Here is a 7,187-nt window from a genome sequence, read left to right on the forward strand (position 1 = left end):
GGGACAGAATGAATTCATAAACAGAGATTGAACCGCCTTCTGCACAGAGGAGCATGAGAGACTGTACTACCTGAAAACGGTAAATAACCATGAACAATGTGTTGATGATTAAGTTATTGATATGATGTCCAGGGACAAAGTTAATCTAACTTGTGACATCAAAACATGGCATGAGATTATGGGACACTGTAATGTTGATGATGTGTTGAAATTACCCTAAGTGGTAGAGGGTATGAAGATCACAGATAATGCCAAGATTGACTGTAGTGTGTGCACCGAGGGAAAGTTCACCAGCAGCAGAAATAGGAAAACTGATGCAAAAGCTAATTGAGCCAACTGCTCAAGAGGGATATAAGTATGCAATATAATTTACAGATGATTTTTCAGGGGCGGTACCTGTTTACTTCCTTAAAAACAAAAGTGACACAACATTAGCGACAGAGAAGTTCCTTGCAGACAGTGCACCATATAATTATAATAATAATAATTATTATTACAATAATAAATTAACCTTATATAGCGCTTTTCTAATACTCAAAGTCGCTTTACAATAAACGGGGTGAAACAAGACGACAGATAAACATAACACAGACATACAGGGGTGGATGGGAAGGGGGGCTACGAGAGGGAGAAGCGGCAGCCACACACGACACCAGCAGTACTCTCCGTCTTGGACAGATACAAAAGGGAAAGAAAAACAAACATCCTAAATCACATAAATCACAGATGAAGTCTGAAGAGGTGAGTCCCGACCAATGACCTGAATGGTAGAGTCAAGTGCATAAGATCAGACAACAGGACAGAGTACACGAGCAATGCTTTTCAGTCACTTTTAAGGGATAAAGGCATAAGACATAAGACATCATCCCCCTACTCTCCCCGTCAAAATGGGACAGCCGAGAGACAGTGGAGGACCATCTTTGAAATGGGAAGGTGCCTATTACTAGAGAAGGGATTACCAAAGGTATTGTGGTCTTATGCTGTTCAAAATGCTGCTCATATCCGAAATAGGTGTTACAATGACAGGATTAAAAATACCCCATATTTCATGTTAACAGGAAGAAAGCCGAATCTTTCAGAAATTTGGGTTATTGGATCAGACTGTTACGCGTACAAACACAATCATAAGAAATTGGATCCCAGATGTGAGAGAGGAATATTTGTGGGGTACAGTAAAAACAGCCCAGCATACCTGGTCTACAACCCACATACAGAAAAGGTGTCAAAACATTCACTGGTGAAATTCATTATAAAGAACAGTGTAGAACAACAGACACAGACTGATGATTATGATTCAGAAATCCAGGGATACGAATACAGAAAGCCTGATAGTGAGAATAGTGCTGATGTGCCACAGAGTGAGGATAGCACAGAGAATCAGGTCCTAGGTGGGAACGAGGAAGATGTAAATGCAGAGAACACAGATTTGTCACAACATGAAACAACAGAAAATGTAGTCCTAGATGAGATCAAAGACAGTACAGATCCAAAACCTGGTCAAAGTCAAAATTGTCGCTATCCAAGAAGAGAAAAGAGAGCCTCAAAATACTTAGAGGATTACCTACCAGACTTTACAGATAACGATGAAACCAGTGCAAGTGTTGATTATTGTTACAGGGCGGTATGTGGAGTCCCCCAAACCTATAGAGAAGCCCTGATGTCACCCGAGGTGCCCGGATGGGAACGCACTATGAAGGAAGAGATTGACTCACTTAAAGAAAATGACACATTTAAACTAACATCTTTACCTGAGGGTAGAAAGATAGTGGGGGGAAATGTGACTATGGCATTAAAGAAAATGCAGAAAAAGGAAATCTCTATAAAGCTAGATACGTTGCTAAGGGTTACAACCATGAGACGTTTGCCTCAACAACAAATCTTACTTCAGTAAAGGCATTGATGCAGGTAGCAGTCCAAAATGAATTAATTGTTCATCAAATGGAAGTTAAAACGGCATACTTACACTACCGTTCAAAAGTTTGGGATCACCCAAACAATTTTGTGTTTTCCATGAAAAGTCACACTTATTCACCACCATATGTTGTGAAATGAATAGAAAATAGAGTCAAGACATTGACAAGGTTAGAAATAATGATTTGTATTTGAAATAAGATTTTTTTTACATCAAACTTTGCTTTCGTCAAAGAATCCTCCATTTGCAGCAATTACAGCATTGCAGACCTTTGGCATTCTAGCTGTTAATTTGTTGAGGTAATCTGGAGAAATTGCCACCCCGCGCTTCCAGAAGCAGCTCCCACAAGTTGGATTGGTTGGATGGGCACTTCTTGCGTACCATACGGTCAAGCTGCTCCCACAACAGCTCAATGGGGTTCAGATCTGGTGACTGCGCTGGCCACTCCATTACCGATAGAATACCAGCTGCCTGCTTCTGCTCTAAATAGTTCTTGCACAATTTGGAGGTGTGTTTAGGGTCATTGTCCTGTTGTAGGATGAAATTGGCTCCAATCAAGCGCTGTCCACTGGGTATGGCATGGCGTTGCAAAATGGAGTGATAGCCTTCCTTATTCAGAATCCCTTTTACCCTGTACAAATCTCCCACCTTACCAGCACCAAAGCAACCCCAGACCATCACATTACCTCCACCATGCTTAACAGATGGCGTCAGGCATTCTTCCAGCATCTTTTCATTTGTTCTGCGTCTCACAAACGTTCTTCTTTGTGATCCAAACACCTCAAACTTGGATTCATCCGTCCACAACACTTTTTTCCAGTCTTCCTCTGTCCAATGTCTGTGTTCTTTTGCCCATCTTAATCTTTTTCTTTTATTGGTCAGTCTCAGATATGGCTTTTTCTTTGCCACTCTGCCCTGAAGCCCAGAATCCCGCAGCCGCCTCTTCACTGTAGATGTTGACACTGGTGTTTTGCGGGTACTATTTAATGAAGATGCCAGTTGGGGACCTGTGAGGTGTCTGTTTCTCAAACTAGAGACTCTAATGTACTTATCTTCTTGCTCAGTTGTGCAACGCGGCCTCCCACTTCTTTTTCTACTCTGGTTAGAGCCTGTTTGTGCTGTCCTCTGAAGGGAGTAGTACACACCGGTGTAGGAAATCTTCAATTTCTTAGCAATTTCTCGCATGGAATAGCCTTCATTTCTAAGAACAAGAATAGACTGTCGAGTTTCAGATGAAAGTTATCTTTTTCTGGCCATTTTGAGCGTTTAATTGACCCCACAAATGTGATGCTCCAGAAACTCAATCTGCTCAAAGGAAGGTCAGTTTTGTAGCTTCTGTAACGAGCTAAACTGTTTTCAGATGTGTGAACATGATTGCACAAGGGTTTTCTAATCATCAATTAGCCTTCTGAGCCAATGAGCAAACACATTGTACCATTAGAACACTGGAGTGATAGTTGCTTGAAATGGGCCTCTATACACCTATGTAGATATTGCACCAAAAACCAGACATTTGCAGCTAGAATAGTCATTTACCACATTAGCAATGTATAGAGTGTATTTCTTTAAAGTTAAGACTAGTTTAAAGTTATCTTCATTGAAAAGTACAGTGCTTTTCCTTCAAAAATATGGACATTTCAATGTGATCCCAAACTTTTGAACGGTAGTGTACATGCTGCGATAGATGAAGACATCTTTTTAGAACAACCAGAGGGTTTTGAAAAGACATCAGAGATAGGAGAGAAGTTAGTATGTAAGTTAAAGAAATCTCTTTATGGTCTGAAACAATCTGGAAGGAACTGGTACAAACTTCTAAATGATCATCTAGAACAAAACGGCTCTGAGAGAAATCTGTCTGACCACTGTGTGTATAGAAAGCAGAAACAAAATGAGACAATCATTGTAATCATCTGATTTGATTATTGCAGCAAGCAATAATGATCTGCTCAGCAGGTTCAAAGAGACCATGAAATTCCAATTCAACATGAAAGATCTGGGGAACATATCATACTTCTTGAGTATTCAGTATGAACAGAAGGGAGAGGAAATCACAGTGAATCAGAAAAGGTACATCCTGAAAATACTTGAACGGTTTGGAATGTCAAACTGTAAACCTAGATGTACCCCAAGCAAGCTGAAAGTAGAGTGTGACTGTCATGAGGAGGGTGACAACAGTGAGATTGTTAATCCCAAAGAATATCATAAGATTGAAGGCCGTCTGATGTATACCATGACTTGTACCAGACCAGATATTAGCTGGATAGTTAGTAGACTGTCACAAACACTGGCAAAGCCAAAAGCAGGGAACTTGGTGGCTGTCAAACATGTCTTGAGATACCTAAAGGGTACAACTGAGTACTCTTTTAGCCTGACAAAGCAAGGCCCTGCCATTTCCTGGAAGTCTAAGAAACATCCGACAGTGGCACTAGCAACTTGTGAGGCTGAATACATTGGTCTAGCAAACACTACTCAGGAAGGCATTTATCTAATTCAACTGTTAAATGGCATGGATAATAGAGTGTACAGTTGCACCAAAATCCATGGAGACAATCAGGGGGCCATCGTGCTGAGTAAGAACCCAGTGAACAGACAGCGGTCCAAACACGCTAATGTAAAATATTCCTTCATTCGTGATTCACTCAGTGAGGGAAAAATAGATATTGTGTACTGCCCATCAGAAGACATGGTCACAGACATATTGACAAAACCTGTAGCAAAGATTAGAATGGCCAAGTTCAAACGTTTTCTGTTTGGAAATTAAATTGTATGGTCTTAGTACATGGCTTGAGATGATGAGAACAAGTGGAGGTGTTATGTGTCCTCATCTATTTTACTTATACTATGTATTTTATTATTTTAAGTTGTAGGCTATAATCTCATTTGTTAGAATTATATGCTCCCATATTAGATGGTGTACGACCCTAGTTTATTGTGCGCATGTACTGTAAACCATACGGTGATGTGCACTCCAGATGACTGTATTCGGTTAGTGGGTTTATTCATTCTGGGTGAACTTAACTTCGTGAAAACGTGCCAAGGTTACTGAAGCTGTTCCAGTGCTATGAGAGATAAAGAATAAAATGAAAGTAGCTTATGTGAAGATATCTACAGAGTGATCTTTTATTCATATGGATGTTTATGTGTATTTAGATTAGCTGTTATGCAAGGCAACAGCTACTCTTCCTGGGGTCCACATGGATGACGAAAATGTATGGAATGTGATGATGGCGAGTGCAGCGACAGAAAACGCAACAGTTGCAGACTACCACATGCCTCCTCCGATACATGTAGAGGCGCCAGCCGCTTCTTTTCGCTTGACAGTGAGGAGTTTCGCCAGGGGGACGGGCGCGTGGGAGATCACGCTATTCCCCCCCAGCCCCTGAACAGGCGCCCCAACCGACCAGAGGAGGCGCTAGTGCAGCGACCAAGACACGTACCCACATCCCAACCGCAGACCGGGCCAATTGTGGTTGTAGGGACGCACGGCCAAGCCGGAGGTAACACGGGGATTCGAACCGACGATCCATGTGTTGGTAGGCAACGGAATAAACCGCTCCGCCACCCCGACGCCCCTCAATTCTTCTTTTACATTTCACGTTTTATAGGTCTTGTTACGTTTGTTAGATTAGCAACATGGGTTTTCCGTTTTGCTTTTCAGGCATTATTGCCAACATGTCTGGGTACAGCCGCCGTTTCAGACGCACCATGACTACCACCAAGGCATTGCAGTATTTATATAGGCGCTGGACAGCGGCAATTTTTAATTGTTTGAAAAATAGTATTAAAGTTGTTAAAATGTTAATTTTGGTGTCAGCGGTTTCTTAAGACACACTAACATTTTGTAACGTGCACGGATAAGTAGACACGTTAGCCCTTGGCTAACGAGTAAGACCCTTTAGTCGACTGGTTAACGTAGTCGCCCGTGGTGCGGGAGATATGGGTTCGCGTCCCGGCTGTTCTCGCGGCTGCCCCCCGAATTTGCTGCATTGGTGTCAGAAGTGGGATGGCGAGACCGTGAGGTCATCGGAAGCGCGTGCGCCCAGAGGCGTGAGGGAGCTGATATGCTGAAGCGCGAGGACGCGCTTCCCGAAGGAGGGGGGTAGTGTAACGTGCACGAATAAGTAGACACGTTAGCTCTTGGCGAACGGGTCGGACCCTTTAGTCGACTGATTAACGTTGTCGCCCGCGGTGCGGAATACACGAGTTCGCGACCCGGCTGTGACGGTCTGGCCAGGGACGCCCTTCCCGAAGGAAGGGGGCAATATACCGATCACGGATGAATAGGCTCGGTAGTCCTTGGCTAATGGCTTAGACGCGGGAGATCTGAGTTCGTGTCCCGGCTGTGGCGGTTCCCGGGCTGCCCCCCTAATTCGCCGCATTATGCAATGCGTTAATATCTCAATTGGGTATTTAGCTTGACAATATAGTTTAAAAACCGCCGGTCATTTTATCCGCCCATGGTCGTTTTAGGTAAGAGTGAAATCCCGGTCGTTCTTCTCTAGGAAGAAAAAAATGAATAACATTAAAGCAGAAAAGGGATTGTCATATGCTGAAGGTGCGAAAAGAATGGAGAGAAACAATGAGAATAATGTGAGACAAGAACCTAAAGAGGATAAGTCAGTCAAAAGCACGCTGAGTTTTGCTTTTGTAAGGACTGTCGTATTCATTGATATGGTATAATGAATGAGGCAGTTTACTCAAATTGTTTGTCTTTAATGAACTCCATCGGGGCATCCCTACGACATCTCTGACCTCCAGTACAGCCGTGCGTCATATGTCATATCCTGTCGTATCAACTGTACGTCATATGTCATATTCTGTCGTATCAACTGTAACGTGATAGGTTACAGGAATACTACATGTCCCTTCTTAAAATAAAATGCCTTCATAACATACAACATATTTGGCATCAATCACATTTCTACTGCCCCAGTAAGTAAACCATGTTATGACACAAGTGCATTATTCTAAACGGAACATTTTTTAAAAACACTGTAAATACTTCAAGGCAACAGTTTTTTTTTAGTTTTTTTTTTAGCATAAGATAAACAGAACACTCGAACGAGATATTCCCTTTAGGTAAGTAGGAAGGATAAAGAGGTAAGTATCATATTCAAATCTTGCATTCAGTATGGTCAGTGCAATTCAAAATACAACATAAGCAAGATAAGCAGGTAATAGTAAACTTTAACTCTCGCAATTGGCATGTTCAGTGCAATTCAGAAAATGTAACGTTCAACATAATGATTATTATTATTATTTTTATTTTTTGGAC

Source organism: Lampris incognitus, chromosome 18, assembly GCF_029633865.1.
Source record: "Lampris incognitus isolate fLamInc1 chromosome 18, fLamInc1.hap2, whole genome shotgun sequence".
NCBI classification, from domain to species: Eukaryota; Metazoa; Chordata; class Actinopteri; order Lampriformes; family Lampridae; genus Lampris; species Lampris incognitus.